Below are 21,280 nucleotides of genomic sequence, written 5' to 3'. Positions count from 1 at the left end.
GTTCGTGTCCGTTTGTAAAAAAGTAAAGGCATTAGTGCATATCATTTAATTTTGGTTTAATAACCCTGTTATGTCTTATGTTGAAACGTTAATGTACAATCTCGTCAAGGTCTGTATCAGTGTATGTCTGGTTTTATTCATTTAGCGCTATAACTTGTTTAACCTTTTCACACTTTTCCTTGTTATATTTTATTCTGAAAATATTTTTTACACATTTAAAAATGTCAAGTCAAGTCAAATAGTTTATTTATGTTTCTTCATATGTACAGCATGATGAAACATTACAATATTTTAAAAATACGTATGCCTTTCTATACAGAAATATAAGAGACAATTTGATCTATACACATATACATATTCTAAAACGTAATATTTAGTAAGATGACTAAGACACCAACATAAAACTATTAAACTCCTTATGAGTAGGTATACCTTCAAAAGATGAAGAATGAACAGTTCGTACACGATTATTTCATTAACAATTTTGTTTATTGCCGTTGCTCATTTCACGAAAACTTCATCATAATTGTACTAAACACCGAGCCCTAGCTTGAAAAAATTTGGTAGAAACATCACCCAACTTATTCAACAAAAATACATTCTATTCCACAGTTCAAAGCAGATGAATTAGATACATTGTATCAATGATCAATTCTCGGGGAAACATTTATAAAATGAAATGTAGAAGATACTTTTGGAGCATCGAAAGCAACAGAGCAAAATAAAATCAGGCTCGGCTCCACTGAGTGTGATCGTGAGAGGTGTGAAATGTGAAACACCATGCACTCTCTTCTAGAGGGGAACTCTTTTATGATCAAACTGAATGTACACCATAATCCCAAAGATCGAGAATATATAACAAGACTGAGTGGATGCACGTGTAGACGTACTATTGCTCAATAAAGCATTTAAATACTGTTCTTGTGATAGTTAATACAAACAGTTAAACACTTAGTCTAAGTAACAGAACCTATTTTCCGACTGACAATCAAGACTTTAATAATCTTTAGATGGTTAGAACGCAAGTTGATAATTATGACTAGGGCTATCACTAAATGTGAGTCATACCCCACTAAAAGTCTTGCTTGAAAATGTTATAATGATTATAAATATTACATACGGTATCTTTTTGAATATTACGAGCTGTGTCGTTTATGCTCTGTCTGAGAAATAATTTTATATATATTCAAGAAACAGTTACTAGTACTTGTGCTTTTCAGTATTTCAGTTTTATCTTTCATTGTTTCATGATAGACGGAATTCTCACATTTGCTGTAATGTTATTGTCTCAAATCACTTAATTGATTGTACTCATCAATTGTTTAGGCTAATGATGTATGTTTGTGGCATTCTTTACAACAGAAAGATACTTCTTTATTGTTTAAAACGTATTGTATGTTAAAGACTGATGTTGATAATGGCGTTACGTATAACCAAACCAATTGGGCGTATCAAGTAAAATGTATATTAGATCAAGCAGGGTTAGCGTATTTGTGGCAAAATCAATTTACTATGTTGTTAAATTATAATATCATTAGACAAAGAATTATAGACATATATCATCAAACCTGGTATGCGGCAATTAATAATTCACCTCGTTTAGAAACATATTGTTTATTCAAACTTTCATTTGCTTTTGAGTCGTACTTAGACAAAATACAAGAGAAAAAATACAGAACAGCCTTAACTAAATTTCGAACTTCTTCCCATGATCTTTTTATAGAAACAGGTAGACATGTTAATGTTCCAAGAAATAATAGAATATGTGTTCAATGTAGATCAAATATGGTTGAAAATGAATTTCATCATCTTTTAATATGTACTAAATACAAAGATCTCAGACAAAAATACCTAAAGAAATATTATTATACATGGCCTACGCTTCAAAAACTATCTAACCTTTTGTCAATAAAATCTAGAAATGTGTTAATAAATTTGTCCAAATTTTTATACCATGCAAGTAAAATCAGAAACTAAGTACATGTAAGATCTTCCGAAAAGCTATGTTCGTGTTGGAGTTGTCAGTTTGCTATAGACATTGTAAAATGTTTAATGCAATAAATTTATTGTTGTTGTTGTTATTTTACACATTGCACTTACGTTGAACAATTATTTTGACATCTACATCTACATCTACATGATTCTTCCAACAATCATGAACGATTATGACTGGAAGGCGCTTGTCTGGGCAGTGTTAAAAATGAGAAAACTCATTAGGTGCAAAGAATAAAAATTACTACAGGTGCTAATTTAAAAACATAGTGAAGGAAGTAACTGCAGACGTACGTAGCCAGCCGCTCAGCAAATATGTTGAGGCTGGGGCTGGACTGTACATATTGAGGAAGGCCATTCCATAGTCTGATTGTACGGGGGAAGAAGGAGTTCATGTGGTATTGAGTACGGGACTGTGGAATTAGGTAGTTCAGGTTTCTGGTCGGAGTTAGATGGTTATGGTCGACGCATACATGATTCGTTCGGATTTTGTAAAAATAGATGAGAGAAGATTGTATGCGCCGTTGTTCTAAAGTTTGCCAGTTTAGGGTGTTAATCATCTGGGTTACACTGCTTGTATAATTATAGTCGTTAAAGATAAACCGTGCAGCTGATCTTTGCATTTTTTCGACTTTGTATGAGAGGGACTTTTGCCAGGGGTGCCAGATGGATGAGCAATACTCGAGTTGTGGACGGACATAGGTGTTATAGGCTTTCTCTTTGACCTTTTTGTTTGTTGTCTGAACATTTCTTTTGATGAATTTAAGAGAGTTGTTTGCTTTAGAGGAAATAGTATTAATATGTTCAGACCAGTTTAAGTCTTTAGTTAGTGTAACACCTAAGTATTTAGCGGTATCGGTAGATTTCAGTTCCTTGTCATGCAGGGTGTAAGGAAACATGACAGGGTTTCGTTTGCGAGTTATGATTATATACATTATGATAATACTCATTACCCTAACGCAGAACATGACACACACTATGATTTTACTCATACACTTACGTAAAATACTCATTATGACTACTTATTTATGTCTACAGGAATATATAACTTATTTTAGAATTTTGTTATGGAATTAAAGCTAGGAAAAACGTTAATAAACTAGTCACAAAACTAACGTTTAACGCGTATCCACTATAAAACACGCACAATTATCATAGACTATAAAACGATATAACCTCTATTCTGTTCCCCGCAAATCGTTTCTTTGATTGATTGATTGATTGATTTGATTGACTAACTGAATGACTGACTGAGTGTGTGAGTGAGTGAGTGAGTGTGATTGATTGATTGATGGATTAATTGATTGATTGATCGATCGATCGATGTTTAGTTAGGTTAAAACACACATTCAAGTATGTGTTTACATATTACACCAATGATTTTTTTTCACGATGATTCGAAGGAATGCTTGAACCACAATAGCTGTAGCTTTTTCCCCGCCTATCATATGCTATACTTTCCTATAAGTCCATTCAAAATCCATTTATAATAAACTGATGACAGGTGGGAGAGTGTGGGGGGGGGGGGGGGGGGGGGGAAGAGAGAGAGTGTAAAGGAGTAGAATCAGTTAACCGAGTCTGATATTATTTTGTTTGGATGCATTCTATGCTCTAAGGATATTCTATACTCTCAGCTAAATTATCAAGTGACGTTCTGTGTTCAAATGAAGAACAATCGAGACAAACAGCTCTTACATTTTATGGTTACCAGAAACATATGTCCAGAGAGACAATAAAGTAATTGCCAGCATTAAACTGAATACAAAATTGCCAACAACCGCTGACGTTAGTTGTATTAATATGTACAAAATGTAAATATATAAGAATGAAAGCGTTTATTGAAATATGTATCGTTTATTGTTTTGAAACATAAATTCTCGCTACTTATGGAAATTATAAAGTGTTGTAAGCTTTTAAATGTAGTTTGGGCAAATATAAACAACTGTAATAATAGAATATTTTATGGAATGTCTGCAAATTTCAGCTGTTATATGTTTATAGCTTACATGTTTGCTATATTTGGCAATATAAACTGTTTCACTGGTATATTTGCTCAGTTTATATTGCCACATATAGTTAAACATATAAACTATACGTACATATGTCATATATGTTAATATTATTATCGTATATATTTACTATTTTGTGCTTATTAGAGTTTTTTTTTTCAAATGTTGTTGCTCTTAATGTTGTTGTTGTCGTTGTTGTTATCTAAAAGTGTTGAACAATTACCTTATCAAATATTATTATTATTGTCGTTATTATTATCATAATTATTATTATTATTATTATTATCATCATCATCATTATTATTATTATTATGATTACATGCGCAATTCCATTCAGTTAATTGGACACCAGTCCGTGGAGAGTTCGATCTGACAGCTGATTGTGCTGTATCAATCAATTAGTAATGCGTGTTATACATGAAAGAGTCTCAGAAGGTCACATTAATTTTATCATTTCATTTGAACAACTGAAGGTATATTAGGCCATACCAAATTGATTAATAGTTCTTCGGAAAATTTTCAAAAAAAAATAGGAGCGAGCGAGCGAAATTTTTATTTTATTTTTTTTCTCAATTTTCATTTTTTCAGAGGCGGGTAGATTTTACATGGAGCGAGCGGGCTTTTTTTATTTTTTCCCCAACTTGGACCCTTGAGGAGGCGGTTATGATTATATATGAAGTTAACATTTCTTTAGAAATAACACAGAAATCAAACATTTACAGGGTGGGTAACACAGTATATAGCTTTTCTATATGTTTTAAAGACTACATGAATGATTTTGCAAATAAATTCCTGCCAAATCTCTCTGAATCACTTTTTTTTATTTTGTAATTATAATAAAATTATTACTAAGGGATGAGTGTCTTATTTTTATTTTTGATTTTTCTACATTAATCTGAAGGCGTGCCTATTCAACGGCACAGGATGAGGAATATTTAAAACCAAACAGGCACATGTGGAATAACATTTCTGAAACACAGTTAGATGGCTTCGACACATAAACAACTTTGTGCCCCTAGTGGAACTCCAACCCATAGAGGTGAGGGGAAGTAATAAACCACTTGACCGGTGAGACCAAACAGAGTTGGGCATACAGATGCTTCAACATTGCTCGAATCCCTTTGGAATAATTTCTTAAGAGATCAGACTGGCTTAAGTTTTTGTGGTAGAGATTCATTTCAGGCAAAAATGATAACAGACGGACAAAGTAGGTTCCCAATATGGCCACCCTTAAAAGTGTTATTTGTTGTGCTTTGACTGAACTAGAAATTTAGAGTTGGGGAGGTCGTTTTTTCAGTTTCTTTCGTTCAATCAATTCACAGCCAATTAATATACAAACAGGCAAAATTGGGGTTACAAAAGGACAGATTTTGTTAGAAATTATTTTCATATCTACACTACTTATCTGAAAAGCTAAACAATTTTTAAATTGACTAAATGTGTTTTGATAGAATATCTGACTGCTGTACTAAAGACATTACGTTAAAAAAGATTTGGGTCGAGACAATGTGATGGGTCGGTCAGGATCTGTGAACAAACATTTTTTTAAGATAACATACTGAACTAAACAACTGATAACAAATGGTTTGAAACTTTATATCTGAACAATATTTCTATGTTTAATTTAAATATTTTTAACTGCATCCCCGTGCACGTCTTACAAGTCGGGCTTCATTCTTTTCACTGTATTGAACAAAAGTAGAGCGTGGCTACTTCATTACCTACCGGCACATCGAAGGCCATGTGTGGCACTAGCGCAGACACTCCAGATATAAAACAAATGATGGACAACACCATAATTCCTGACTTTTTGAGTTTGGGTCATCAGCTTACATGTATTACGGACGCACGAAATCCGATCAATATCACTTTGACGCATTAAAACAGCGATAAAACCTGTTTTGCCGTTATTATTCCGGACCGCGTAATCGGAAAACAAATTTTTTTTTCGGAGAGTTTTATGTACGTGCGGGCGGGTGATTTTTATTTTTTTTTCTCGGGAATGAAATTATTGATGCGGTAGTTCCGACGAACGACATATCAATTTGGTATGGCCTTATTACTAAATTTTGACGCGTAAAACATTCATTGATAGCGGTCAGGAAAATACACATAAACAAACCTTGTTTAATTATTGCCTTTTTAAAGTGAGTGAGAAATTCGATTTTTGTTCTACAGCAAAGTCGATTATGGCGTTCTTGCCTTAACCGGTTACATATTGTAAAAGTGGATTACCTCCCATTAGTATATTACATTATACTATGAATTTCCTGTGCAGATATGCACTCAGTTCCTCAGATCTATACTGCAAAATCAACAAACGACAAGAAAAGAAGCTACTTCTACCAGGCTAGGTAATCATTATGTGGAACATGTATGAGCGTTGGCGGTTGGTCTACTTATGTGGAACCTGTTTGAGCGTTGGCGGTTGTTCTACTGATGTGGAACCTGTTTGAGCGTTGGCGGTTGTTCTACTTATGTGGAACCTGTTTGAGCGTTGGCGGTTGTTCTACTTATGTGGAACCTGTTTGAGCGTTGGCGGTTGTTCTACTGATGTGGAACCTGTTTGAGCGTTGTTGGTTGTTCTACTTATGTGGAACCTGTTTGAACGTTGTTGGTTGTTCTACTTATGTGGAACCTGTTTGAGCGTTGTTGATTGTTCTACTTATGTGGAACCTGTTTTTGCGTTGTTGGTTGTTCTACTTATGTGGAACCTGTACGAGCGTTGGCGGTTGTTCTACTTATGTGGAACCTGTACGAGCTTTGGCGGCCGACATAGGAAAAGGGGACACATTGAATATCTTATAATTGTGTAATTGTTTAGCTGTGTGATTCAAAGCTTGGACTGACGTCTCGTAAAGAGGTAATATTTATTTGTGTATAGAAAAGTTTGAAAAGATGTTTGAACTTTAAAAAGGATAACATAAATCTTAGACAATTCTTTAACTTGGTCTTCACCACATCCCGTATACTATTGGGATATTGTTGATAAAATACTTAAGGTACGTATTTCAAACAAACATACGAAATCCGTGATGAGGATAAAATGCAAAAGAATGTATAGCACAGTGTATGTTTTGTGTATGAAGTTATGAACCTTCTACAGTTAGTCAGTACGTTTTCCTATTTGAGGCTGTGGTGACTTCTTATATATGACACTCCATGTTTTTTCTCCAAAATCCTACTCATGACGGACGAAGGGGTAGAGTTTTGTCCTTGAACTTGACTAGTCGTACCCTTTAAAGTTATGCTCTTGGTGCTGCGACCTCTGAAAAGTTATTAAGTACATTGGCTATACTTTATACACACGGGCACTTTTGCACATATTTTAGAGCTCATCTGGCGGTGAACTATTTTATATTTTAACTACGTTTGTTTTATAACGGTCTGAAAAAAGGGTAAGTGCGAGGATGATATGCCTTAAACGTGTTTAAACCCTCTATTACCTTTATATAGGATTCTGACCCGTTCAAAAGTAATTCCCCTACTTTGATTTTGCTTTTTTCCTATGCCGCAGCCCGAATTCCATATTTCTTTTCACAGATCGATGAATGCTTTTCAAAGAAAATACGGGTATATATCGGTAAAATGGATATTTTCGCTGTTTTAAGGGAGTGAAGATAGATTTTTTTTTATATTTCATTAGTACGAAGTACACTTGAATGCAAAAAAAGAAAAAGAAATATAAATGATGAATAATAATTCTTTGTAAAATATACTTTAATAAAGATGCAGATGTATACTGATACCTAATCGCCACGGTATAGCATAGTGGTAGAGCGCCCGCCTCGAATGCAGGAGGTTATGGGTCCGCTGCCTGGTCGAGTCATACTAAAGACATGATAAATGGTAGTAGCAGCTTCCTCGCTTGGCGCTCAGCATTTAGACGACAGTTCAAACACTAGTCAGCCCTGTGTCACGGCTTTCAGTATAATGTCACTGGATGGAGTATCATATAATATGTCCTTGACGCGATATTCCAGTGATATTCCAGTGAGCAGCACAATAAAATTGGGCATTTTGCTCAATGCTACAGGTAGACGCCGTCGTTTATATGACTGAAAAAAAAACAACAGACGCACACACACACACACACACACACACGTGTAAAAGATAAAAATACAAGTTTCATTATTTTAAATGTAAAAGAAATCCAGACATATCAAAGAAGTACCTAACTTTTTTCAAACGCCATTAATCGTGACGTCGTATGATAATACACGTAACCATGTGCGAACAACGGAATACGCTACTGAAATTGTCTTTTATTACGCAACAAATAAATTTGTTAACCCAAAACGTCCAATGTCATAGCAGCGCGCAAGAAAATAACAACATTAATACGTGGTGGATGTAGTCGATATTTCCAAACATTTGCAGGTGGTAATCTTGAATGTGTCCTAACATTGTCAGCTGGGTATTGTCAGGCGAATACTGGCAGGGAAGGTTGTCATGGATATTGCCAGGAGGATATTGTCAGTAGTTGTTGTCAGAGACAATTGTCACGGAGTTTCAAATGACAGAGATATTGTCACTGAAACATTGTCAAGCGGATATTGTAAGGTTGGAATTGTCAGGAAGTATTGTCGGGTTGGAATTGTCAGGAAGTATTGTCAGGTTGAAATTGTCAGGAGGTATTGTCAGGTTGGAATTGTCGGGTTGGAATTGTCAGGAGGTATTGTCAGGTTGGAAATGTCAGGAAGTATTGTTGGGTTGGAATTGATAGGAGGTATTGTCAGGTTGGAATCGTCAGGAAGTATTGTCAGGTTGAAATTGTCCGGAGGTATTGTCAGGCTGGAATTGTCAGGAAGTGGTATTACCCAATATTCGAGAGATTTTTCAGCAGCAGATGCAGCCGACTTTTAATAGAATGATTTATCATGAATTATGTATCATTTGAAAAATGAAGGAATTTATGTTTTCTTGAGAAATAAATTTATGTTATTTTTCAGTAGGCACGCAAGAGCTATAATTTCTGCTTCTGTTATTTCAATCCAGTCCATAAAATATAACGTGCCTCGATTAATGAATTTCACACACGAGCAGTCCACGGGTAGGGTCATTTTGATAATTTTATATTTCAATCCGGTTCATTCCTTCACAAATAACTAAGCAGGCAAGTCGATACTTCGTGTACAAAAAGTTACGTTCATCATTTGCTGGGAGAGCTAGTTTAGATAAGTGATTGAACAAAGGCGTGTCACAAGGTGAAAATGTGCATTTTTTTAAATTTCAGGAGCCATAAGTCTAAAAATAGGGGGCGGAGCCAGACGAAAAATAGGAGGTGCGCAAGTTCATATCATGACAAAGACTCATGCAAGGTTTCATCAATTTATATCAAATACTTTTCAAGCTAGGCGCGTCACGAACTTCGGACGGACGGACAAGACCAAATCTATATGCCCCCACCGTTCATGGGGGGTGGGGGGGGGGGGGGCACAAAAAGCGAGAGATTATATTCAATAATGAATGAATGAATCTTACTATGGTTGTTGCTACTACTTAGTTGAATACTTTGACAGCGTGATAATTTATCATGCTGTTCATTATGGAAATGTTGCTGTCGTTGCAGATGGTGATGATACAAAGTATACTAGAACGGATTTAGTAGATTTATGTACAGAAAAGGATGATGTTGATGAACACGACTAGTGGTCAAGGCGATTCTTATGATGATGTTGCAATGAACGATTTTGATTATGATCACAGTGATTATCATTTTTATTACTGACGTTGTTATTTAAGAAATAAAATATTGTTGTTATTTAGCAATTGTTCTATTTTCATCATTTTGATAGCATACTCATGATGATGATGGTGATGACGACGATGAGCTATTAATCATACTTTTAAACGCAAAAGTAAACTATGGTGATGATGACTGTGGTTGTGGTTATGATGATAATGATTAGACTATGGATTTTTCTGTATATTGTATACAGCAATACTATGATGACCTTCCGAAACGGGAAATGGTTTAAAAATTGATCATGCATTAAGTATAAGATTTTGTCACACTTTGTCCAGTATACAGCAGTACAATCTTCTGTTTTTGTTTTATTTTTAGCAGGTATTGAAAGGAAATTTCTTCTGGACCTTGGGTAAAGAAAAACACACATGTGGACATAGAAATTTATGCTGGTATTGGGAAAAGTAATTAAAATATGTTATTTGGGAGCAATACCTGAAGGTAAGTAGTCAGGTAAAAACTAAATGTTATTAAACCGTTGTCTTTGGTCCCTTTTGCTCTGCAATCAAAATCGGTTTGTGAATAAATTATTTATGTTAACGCTTGTTATTAAAGCTATTTTGCTGTGGTTGTTGAAAAAAGCGGAAGATAAAATTTCAGTGTTATTGAAACGTTGTTTTTGGTCCGTTTTGTTCCACCGTATGTGATACAGACTATACATTGATTTATGTCCGTAATATCTATGTTAACGCTTATTATTTAACTGTTTTGCTGTGGCTTTTGTTAAATCGGATTTTCTACGGAGGTTAAATTGATCGAACCGAATTGAACGGCATACTATTATGTCATACAAATTTTGCTTTCGAATTGCGACTCTGTGTTTCCTGTGCTAGATGCTTCCTGTGCATGCATGTATTACGTAAGAAAATATTCTGTATTATACTGCCAATGACTTAGTCGCGCAGGAATTGTAGTAACATTGATTCTTGAGTATTGCATCAGTATAATATCTTACTGCCGCCATCTAGTTAATAATTTTCGTCCACAGTGCCAAAACTAGGGCTGTGCACTTTGTGACATTATCGTTATAACGAAATCATTATCAATAACTAATAACTGTATAGTATTGCTGTTCTTTAGATATTTGATTGCGTGACGTTAAACCCAACAAAATCAACAGATAAATTTGATATTTGATTTACTTTTATTTAGATGCTTGTGTATGTAGCTTCCACACCCTCTTGTAATAGACGTTGTGCTGTTGATATAATATGCTATTATACCGGAGCCAAGGAAGAAGCACCGTCGATTCAAACAGTACACTAGGAATAGAAGGGTGACATGAGAGCACTGTCGACCAATTGGCCGATTGCATGAGAGACCTTGTCAAATCTGGATATACACTGGGAGTGGCAGGTATGCATGACCTCGGTAGAGTTCTTTCACCTTTGGCGAAAACAAGCGGAAACTTTGCTAGCAGGGTAAGCAAACAACTATGAAGTAAAACTATTGATCTATTAAAATATACGAAATTACATACATACAACAGGCTGGATGATAAAGTACGTGACTTATCAAGATTACTGCCTGATCTATTTCGGGTTAGATCCAACAAAATTAGGGAAAACGTAACTGCTGCGTAGTATTGATTAGGTACAAATCAAGAGAAATAAGGGTCAAATACAACTGGATATAGCTTATATTGTCAACGTTGAAAGTAAATAAGGCGGAAAATCTGATATTATTAAAGAAATGAATTTTTGCATGTGGATATTAAGTAATTAAATACGATATTTAATGTACAAATATACCATTTTATGGGTAAATGTTATTTCATAAAATATTTGGTGGCCCTCAACACACTTTGTGCATTTCGGAATTGCATATTGTATGCATAATCATTAGCATACTTTAGGCAATCAAAGCAAAATCCATCATCATAACTTTGAGAATTCGTTGAGCATCATGGCCTAGGATTTTCGGTAGCTGCATTTGCCTAGCACTATGCGTTCTCCTTGCATTGTCTAGTACATGTGCGCTTATCGTATAGTGCTTCAGCACCATGGCATTGTCTATTTTGTTTCTATGCATTTCGGCTAGAAATCTATCATTTCATGCTTCTTTTCATGATACTTCTATCTCATACAATATGCCATGATATTTCATTACTTTTCTGTAATGATATTATTATAATAATAAAAGTCGCGGCCTTATCCCATTCAATCAGCATTTGTTATTTATTGCCGATAGCCAGAAGCGACATGCCGCTCTCACTGATATATGATTTAAATTTAGGTCACTTCTCACCTGGTTTAAATCTAGGTCACTTCTCACCTGGTTTAAATCTAGGTCACTTCTCACCATGGTTAAAACAACATGTTTTTCAGAGTGCGGGCGAGTCTGTTGCTTCTTCTATGCATGTCCTACTGATAAAATAAAACGTTTTTACTTCAAAGGAAAATTAATAGGTGAAGAAAATCCCTTTATCACTGTATCTTCCATCACAATCTTTGATCTCAAATCTCATTAATATTATTTTAATATCACGGAAAGCGTACCGTTCAGATCTTTCAAAAGAAACATTATCACGTTAATTGCATTCTTGCATTATTATTTCTACAAACGGTTTAATATTGCTTTCATGTCTCGAAGGAACTAGTTTATTTCCCCTGAATATCAAGAACATATTATCTATAAAGGGTACAATATCAGAAAGTATATTTATGTATGCTGTGTAATTTCAAAATGTCTTGCCTTAAGAGCATGATCAAAATTCATTATCATGTATTCGTTTCTCTCTGTTTTGATGAAATGAAATAACTATCAAATCAAACTTACCTTGTATGTATAACATATCTGGTACTTTCTTTTTAACATCTCTTCTTTTTCGTGAGAAACAATTTTGAACAAAAGTTTCGAATATTTACGAGAAATCACTGACTCACTTTATCTTTACATCATTTCTTTTTTCAATTTGCTAACTAATGAAAGTATTTTCTAATATAAAAAAATATCGGTACAAATCTAAAGCTGAGCCCATTATAAATAGCATTAGAATTGCTTGAAATGTATTTCACCGTTAACTATCTCTCTTTTCTGAAAACCATATTACGGATATTTTAATAACAGACAAAGTCAAATACGAGATTTTACTATTGTTAAAATTACTTTGATATCACTATTACATATATCTAGAAGAACAATACGTAAATTCATGAAATCATGAAAAATTGTTACGCGTATTTTTATCATTATTAAATTTCGCAATTAAAGGTCGACTGCCAGTAGGCTATAAAACTAAAAATACAAGCTTCAAGAAGACACTAATTATCTTAGATGTAGCTGGGAAAATGATTTTTTTTAGCCGAAAAACAATAATTGAACTACCGAAGTGCATATAAAATGGACATAAACCCATTATTCTTAGTACCGCGGTTAGTGGTATAACTTAGTAAATGCTAAGGCAGTCGTTGAGAACATTATCTCAAAGGAGATTATCTGTTCAAAGAGTGAAACTGTACCTTGCATGACTGGATATTAAACAAACAAAATGCCTTGCATGTTATTTGCTGTTCAGTGATTTTTTTTTTGTAAATTCCGACGAGCTTTTCACTTCATTATTATGGCTTTTTCGGTATTTGAGTATGTCTTCCATATTAGGAATTTTATAGGAATATTAAAACCTTTATTGAATTTCTCTAGAATTTATCATGGAATCTAGTCTGAGAACCCATTCAGACACATTTTAACTGTCTGTTTTTTGGGGGGTTTTTTTTGGCAAATTGACAATATTTGAACTTTAGAGTCAATCAATTCTAAATCTAACAGCGTTTCTTTTGTATGTTTTTTTTTATAGACAAAGCGTAAATTATCAAAGACTTCCCTTGTTAGATGAAACCTTTAAATCCCTCTGAATGTTTTCAGTGGCTTTACAAGATAAACTAGGCCCACATACATGTAGTTCTATTCCACTTAGACGTACATATTTCAGTATGGCAGATCTTTTTATCAAACTCCTGCTTTATTGAACTTATCAATAATTTTCTATTTATTCAAACAGTTTGTTTATCTAAGCCCACTGATATTTGCTTACTTTATCAAATTGTCGTTTTATCAAACCTATTGATATTTGCCTAATTTATCAAACTGTCGGTTTATCAAACCTATTGATATTTGCTTAATTTATCAAACTGTCGATTTATCATACCTATTGATATTTGCCTAATTTTTCTAACTGTCGGTTTATCATACCTATTGAAATTGGCCTAATTTATAAAACTGTTGATTTATCATACCTGTTGAAATTGGCTTAATTTATCAAACTGATGATTTATCATGCCTATTGATATTTGCCTAATTTATCAAACTGTTGATTTATCATGCCTATTGATATGTGCCTAATTTATCAAACTGTCGGTTTATCAAACCTTTTGATATTTGCCTAATTTATCAAACTGTTTATTTATCATACCTACTGATATTTGTCCACTTTATCAAATTGCTGATTGATCATACTTTTAAATATTTGTTTACATCAAACTGTTGGTTTATTCCATTTTAGTGCCAATAGATATTTATTCCGTGTTAGGTGAAACAGGTATTCAGTGTGAACTATTTCAAACCTAATTATACTGCTGATACACAAAAACGTGTTTGTATAAATTATAGTAATTGTTCATTTTTTAACTATGAAAATTGAGTCTTATATACCTTTAAAAAGTTCAGCATTCATATATATAATAATAATTATCGCGTCCTCGTTTCTCAACACTTTTAAATGGCAGCAATTACGTATCTAAATAGTTTTATTCCCAAGAGAAACAAGGCTATATTATGAGCAGAACATATTAACTTTATGGATTTTAAAATGTAGACAAGTGTTCGTTCCATCTGTTTATATTGTATAATAAAAAGAGACATGTAAGCATTTACCATGTTATACCGGTACATGTATTTAGATATACTTAATCGCCCCAAAGCCACCGTTGTATAATGAACGAAAATAATTTGTATCTGAGGTTATAACTTTGAATTACCTTCAAGACACAAGTTACCTAGACACAGCTAATGATAACAAAGGAAATCTATTTCTGGAAAAATATGAATATTTCTTTCCTGCTTTTATGACATATGGTGTTGCTGTAAAGATTGTTTCCGGCGTTCATGACATTAAATATTCCCTATTGTTAAATGGTTATTGCTTGAAGTGTTTATGAAAATTCATTTTCTCTATTGTGCAACTATAATATTTTTCCAACTTAATATTTTTTTTTCAACGTTATGACACTTTATCTTCTGTATTATTATTATTATTATTATACCAGATTTATATAGCGCCCTTTTCATGATCAATTTCACGTTCAAATGCGCTTTACATAGTTCAATTGCAGCCACACAGGGCGCATAATTCATCCTCTGCTAGTACAGACACAGAGCGATCTGACCAGAGGGACAGAGTTAGACAAAGCCCCCACGACAGAGAGATCAGAAATCAGATACAGGCTTAACTACGTTTGTTTTATAACGATCTGAAAAAAGGGTAAGTGCGAGGATGATATGCCTTAAACGTGTTTAAACCCTCTATTCCCTTTATATAGGATTCTGACCCGTTCAAAAGTAATTTCCCTACTTTGATTTTGCTTTTTTCCTATGCCGCAGCCCGAATTCCATCTTTCTTTTTTACAGATCAATGAATGCTTTTCAACGAAAATACGGGTATATATCGGTAAAATGGATATTTTCGCTGTTTTAAGGGAGTGAAGATAGATTTTTTTTTTATATTTCATTAGTACGAAGTACACTTGAATGCAAAAAAAGGAAAAGAAATATAAATGATGAATAATAATTCTTTGTAAAATATACTTCAATAAAGATGCAGATGTATACTGATACTAATCGCCACGGTATAGCATAGTGGTAGAGCGCCCGCCTCGAATGCAGGAGGTTATGGGTCCGCTGCCTGGTCGCGTCATACTAAATACTCACGTATTAATTAATGTATTGCCTTGTTGTGCACATACTTGATATTTTGCGATTTCAACGTATGTACATGCGATAATGTATTGCCTTGCTGTGGTTTTAGTTTTGGAGTAAGACACCTGAGGAAACACATTACATGCTTCTTGGTCAATGGCAACGCAGAAAGATAAAGGCGAGGAAAGAGCTTTTCAATTAAGATGAATACTGGTCATTCATTATAACTAACAAGAGGTTAGTGAACCGGCACTTTTCTGAAGTCTCTTCTGATTGTCAGGCAAATGATGTGATATTTTATTTCAATTGACTTCATTAGAAATTCTTCAAGTTATAGGACCAAAGTAAAATCGCTCAATTGGAAGATTTAGTAAGATAATTTCTTGTAATTCGGAAAAATCTTATAATGGATTTGTTTAGAGGAGTGTCAAACGTCACGGTGATATATACTTAAGAAATGAATTTATCTTTTCCGGAATTCATGTGAAATGATCGGCAGGATAATTACAAGTGGCAAACTCATAAACTACGTTAAGGATTCAAGGTTAATTTGCCGATCATTCGCATAAAAATAATTTATTTCTTATATCTTCATTATATTTCCTTTCTATTTATTCTATTTATAAATTGCACGTAGCTATTTTATTGTGTTCCCCGGTAATGCCGGCCACTCTGCCCACTAAAAGTCATCTATGGTTCTCCCTGACTACAAGTGGTCAAATCACTAACTTAAAGGGGTTGTCGTAACATTGACGTCTTTCTTTTTGCGGTTGATACAAAATGAACGTGTAATAAATAGGGAGAAAATATTTTTGCAAATATCTTAAAAAATTCTCGAAATTAAAAATACATTAATATCAATGTGTTGTTCATAAAATATCAAAATTTCAAACGTATAGAATTACGCAGCTATATAATTATATTCATTTTACTACCAGTACACATTTATAAATGTGTTTTTAGAAAACGAGTGAATTTTTTTTTATTTCTAATTGGAAAAAAGGTTACCTATGAAACTAATATATTTTGAAAGAACACGGCAACAGCATAATCTTGCTTTCGCTGTCATTTTCTTCTCGTTTGTTTGTGAATTCTAGACATTCTAGCGTATTTTGTGAACTTTTAGAAATTGGCTCAAGTCACAAAATGAGAAAATTTCCATGATGATATTGTTTGATTAAAGGTTATCAGCAATATATTGTTCTGAGAGAAGCTAATTTCAAAAATGTACTTTTTAAAATATTGGCAAGTTAACAAATAACGGGTTAACTGTTTAGTTCAGTAGGTAAGATATCAAAAATAGATGACCATGATGTTAAGATTACACAACAAAAGAATAATGTCACGTTTTAGGTCTATAAGACCTTATGATACCAGATAAAGTATTTCTGTCTGTGATACATAAATCATACTTTTCAATTACGGCGTTTTCATGATTTAAATATTTGATTTCTCTCCCATAAAATGTTGAAGACAATATATTAACATTCACCTGTTGGCTAAAAGAAGAGATCAATGCGTTTATACAAATGATAGGCTCACAAATGTTTTATTGAAAAAGTAAAAGCGGATATCCAAGGAAACGCCTCATACAATAAATTCAACATTTTTTTTTTAAATAATAGAAAGAGTGATCCATATATATATGCAGTTATTCGAAGAAGATACTTACGTCCTTGGTAGTTTACTTACCATTTCTTTAAAGGTCGTTTTTAGAGTTACTTATCGTCATCCCGGTTGTATTTCATAAACACTTATTATTTTTAACTTTTTAATGCTTTTATAGTTTAACATCTAAAAACTGAAAATGTAACTTTCACAAACACACGAATAAAACATCAAATCTTGACATGTATTCTAAGTATTTTTCATGATATGGTTAAAGAAAGAAGACAACGAGTTTGCAGTGCGTTTCGTTTCAAAATACTTCTTCAGGCACAATCTCCGAGCAGAGTTGTTGTTCGTGATCCTCACTACACCAATGAAATATCACCGGAAGTGATCGCTCCAGACAAACATACAATGTATACAAACATATGTATGAGGTCATGACGTCAGTTTACATGATATCATAACGTTAAAGTATGACGTTACGTTTGGCGTACTATGTAAATTACATATGTAGTCACCCGCCCGCTTAGCTCAGTAGGTAGAGCGTCGGTCTACGGATCGCGGGGTCGTGAGTTCGATCCTCGGGCTGGGCGTATGTTCTCCGTGACTATTTGATAAACGACATTGTGTCTGAAATCATGAGTCCTCCACCTCTGATTCCCGTGGGGAAGTTGGCAGTTACTTGCGGAGAACAGGTTTGTACTGGTACAGAATCCAGGAACACTATTTAGGTTAACTGCCCGCCGTTACATGACTGAAATACTGTTGAAAAACGGCGTTAAACCCAAAACAAACAAACAAACATATATAGTCTACAAAAACAGCAACAGAACCTAACGTTGTAAGAACAATATTGAAGTACCATATATTAATGCACTATTACTATCATAAAATTACTATTATATAAAGAAAAAAATATAATAATACAATTTCAATTTGAAAGCAAATCAATAGTTAAGTAGTGTACACAAAAGCATGTCTACAACAGCAAGTCAGGATAAATAAGATTCAATAATTACACTGATAAGAACTGCCATGAATGCAAACGATATAAAAGAACCAGTAATAACTGAAATGCATGAAATAGCTCAAATAATTATTTGGAGAAAATAATACAGTAAAGTCAAATAAGATATTGTATATCATACATAGTCTTTGAATTGAGGCCCTGTGGATATACAGTACCTAATTTGTGCATCCAAAAAGTTTCCTTCAGCAGCCTGACCATTTTATCATTAACACAGTCAATAGGCATAAAAAAGTCAGAAATACTATGGCCAGTAATATTGAAATGAATAGCTACATTAATTGAAAAATCTGGATCACCAAAATGGTTGATGTCAAATCTATGTCTATTCATACGGCGAGTGGCAAGTTTCACCAACATTTGCTACATGTTATTAAATATATAACATTGATACTAGTGCAGTCTACATTATGCTTCAGTTTGTAAGCATTACAATTTTCTGAAGTACTTAAACTGTCACTTTCACAATTTGTGAAACAATGTGTACATCTTGGTCTCTTACATTTATAGACCTGAAATGTGGATATGTATTAGTACACAAATATTTTGTTTTAAGTACTGTATCTTTAAGATTTTAAGGACGTCTAAATGCCATAGCTGGCTTAAATTTATACAGTTCTTTAACAGCAGGGTTACTTGATAGAAGTAACAAATTCCAGTACTAATTAATTTTGTCACATATATATTATATAATTATTATCAGGTTAGTTTGTGTGTTGTTTTTTGTTTGTTTGTTATTTAGTCTTGCTTCCAATTTAAATGTTAGCAAGTTCCAATATAAAAATTAATTTAGACGAAATATTCTTCTGTTTGACGGAGTAAAAATCTGCCATTTTTATTGAGTAACAATATGCGTATCTAACTGGAAAATTTTCTTTATTAAAACCATTCAAAATGACTACTTAGCAAGAATCATTACCACCACATTCAGACTTATTTAGGGAAGGAACCGGTAACTAACCTGAGGATACCTTGCAACACTACCGAGCATGCTGTTCATGGGGATGGACCAGGTAAAAAATTAAAAAGTTTTCTGTATGTACTGTTGAATAAAGATGTTTTATTTGTCAATAAAATTAAGTTCGTATTTACGTTATATAATATTTCTTTCCACTTTAAAACCCTCTAAAAGAAGTACGGGATAACAATGACAATATAGACGTCCTACACAGATACAAAATGTAGTCCTAGGTAGAAAATATCATTACGTCGAACTTCGGATACGTCGATACATTTTTTGCAGTCCCTTGAATATCGAGGTAACGGTATTTGACTGTATTAGGTAATGACGGATTGTACTCTATAACAAATGGTATAACATTATTGTTGGCTCTTATTTTTGATAAAAGCATCACTTTGTGTTACACACATTATCTCATTCAGTGCTTTATCAACAACCTTTTTAGGATAATTTCTGTCAAGGAATAAATTATGAAGTTCCCTTACTGATTCCTTGAACTTATTATCATCCCGTATCTCTTAGCCTGGCTGTATGGAATATTGTCCTTGCATGGTTAGAATGACATGAATTATAATTTACATATTGGTGAAAATTTGTAGGTTTTACATAAACACTGGCTTTAAGATGATTTTTTGGTTATCAATAGTAACATTAATATCCAAAATGAAACACATGTTTCAGAAATATTATAAATTAACTTGATACGAGGGTCCTGCAAAAAGTTTTGTCATTGGGTTTGGATTTCTTAAGTGCTACGTTTTATCAAAATTATTTTTTATTACAAACCTTCAAAGTATTCTCCTTTACTGAAACACATTTTTACCCAATCGTGAAAAGCAGATAAATAGTCTTATTTTGGTATCTGTTTGAGACACTGATAAATGACGCTGCTGCCAATAAGAGAACTTCTGGACTTATATTTCTTTCCAGAAAGCATTTTCTTAAGCCTTGGAAATAAAAAAAGTCACAGGGACTCTATCTCATGTCAGTTGAATAAGGCGGCTGGTGTACAACTTACACCTCTTTAGAATAGAAAAAGTGGAAACTCCACAGGTCGCTCAACGCAACAAAAACGAAAATGTTGCAGGCTCGGTTTGATTGAGCCTGTTCATGGATGGTAGTGGAAATGCATCTAAAAAGAAGCCAAAAAAAAAACCACAACAAAACAATTTAACAACCTCGCACTTGTGAGAGGAGGCGTTGGACTCCTGACCATCCTATGCTTGGACGCTTCTTACAGTAACACTTCAACACTTCATGACTGTATGACAGATGGACAAGGCACTTGAACGACTGGCCCACTAGAATTGAAGAAAACTGCGTACAACATCTTTTTCGAACTTATGGTTATCTTGGCAGTACAGTGACGTTTTTTATCTTTTCACTTCCATTGCTTACTATCAGCCCTTCTCTGTGGCTCATACATGAGCACCCTGGTTTCGTCACCTGTTAGCAAGTTAGAAATAACTCCACTATCACAGCCTTTGTACGTTTTCAAAAGTTTTCGGGCACAATTAAGGCGTTGTTTCTTTTGCTCCTCAGTGAGCAAATGAGGTACCCACTTAACGCAAACCTTTCTCAGATCCAATCGCTTTTTCAGAATTTTTTGCCAGTACAACTGGCTATATCTTTCACCGACAATCGCGCATCCTGTTCGACCAAATCTTTTACAGCAGCAATGTTTGCCTTGGTAACAGTGGTTTTAGGCCTTCCCAGCTTTAAAAGCTTTAACTCACCTAAAAACTGTGCGCATTGAAACGGCCTGAGATCAATATATACCACACAAGTCATCAAATATCTGCTTTGAATCTATATCAAGCCAAATGCGGAATTTAAGGACACGTCACGGCTGAGATATTTTAGCATTCTCGCAATACACAATTGCTATTCAATTGTTTCCAATACATGTGCACATCTTATATCTTCTCAATATTATGCGAAAATTAGGGATGTGTTTTGTATGATTGCAACACTGTGAGTTGCTCTAGTGACAAATGACTGAAACAATAGGAATTCAT

The sequence above is a fragment of the Mercenaria mercenaria genome, chromosome 7 (assembly GCF_021730395.1).
Source record: "Mercenaria mercenaria strain notata chromosome 7, MADL_Memer_1, whole genome shotgun sequence".
In the NCBI taxonomy this organism is placed as follows: Eukaryota; Metazoa; Mollusca; class Bivalvia; order Venerida; family Veneridae; genus Mercenaria; species Mercenaria mercenaria.
Note: the sequence above shows the minus strand (reverse complement) of the source record.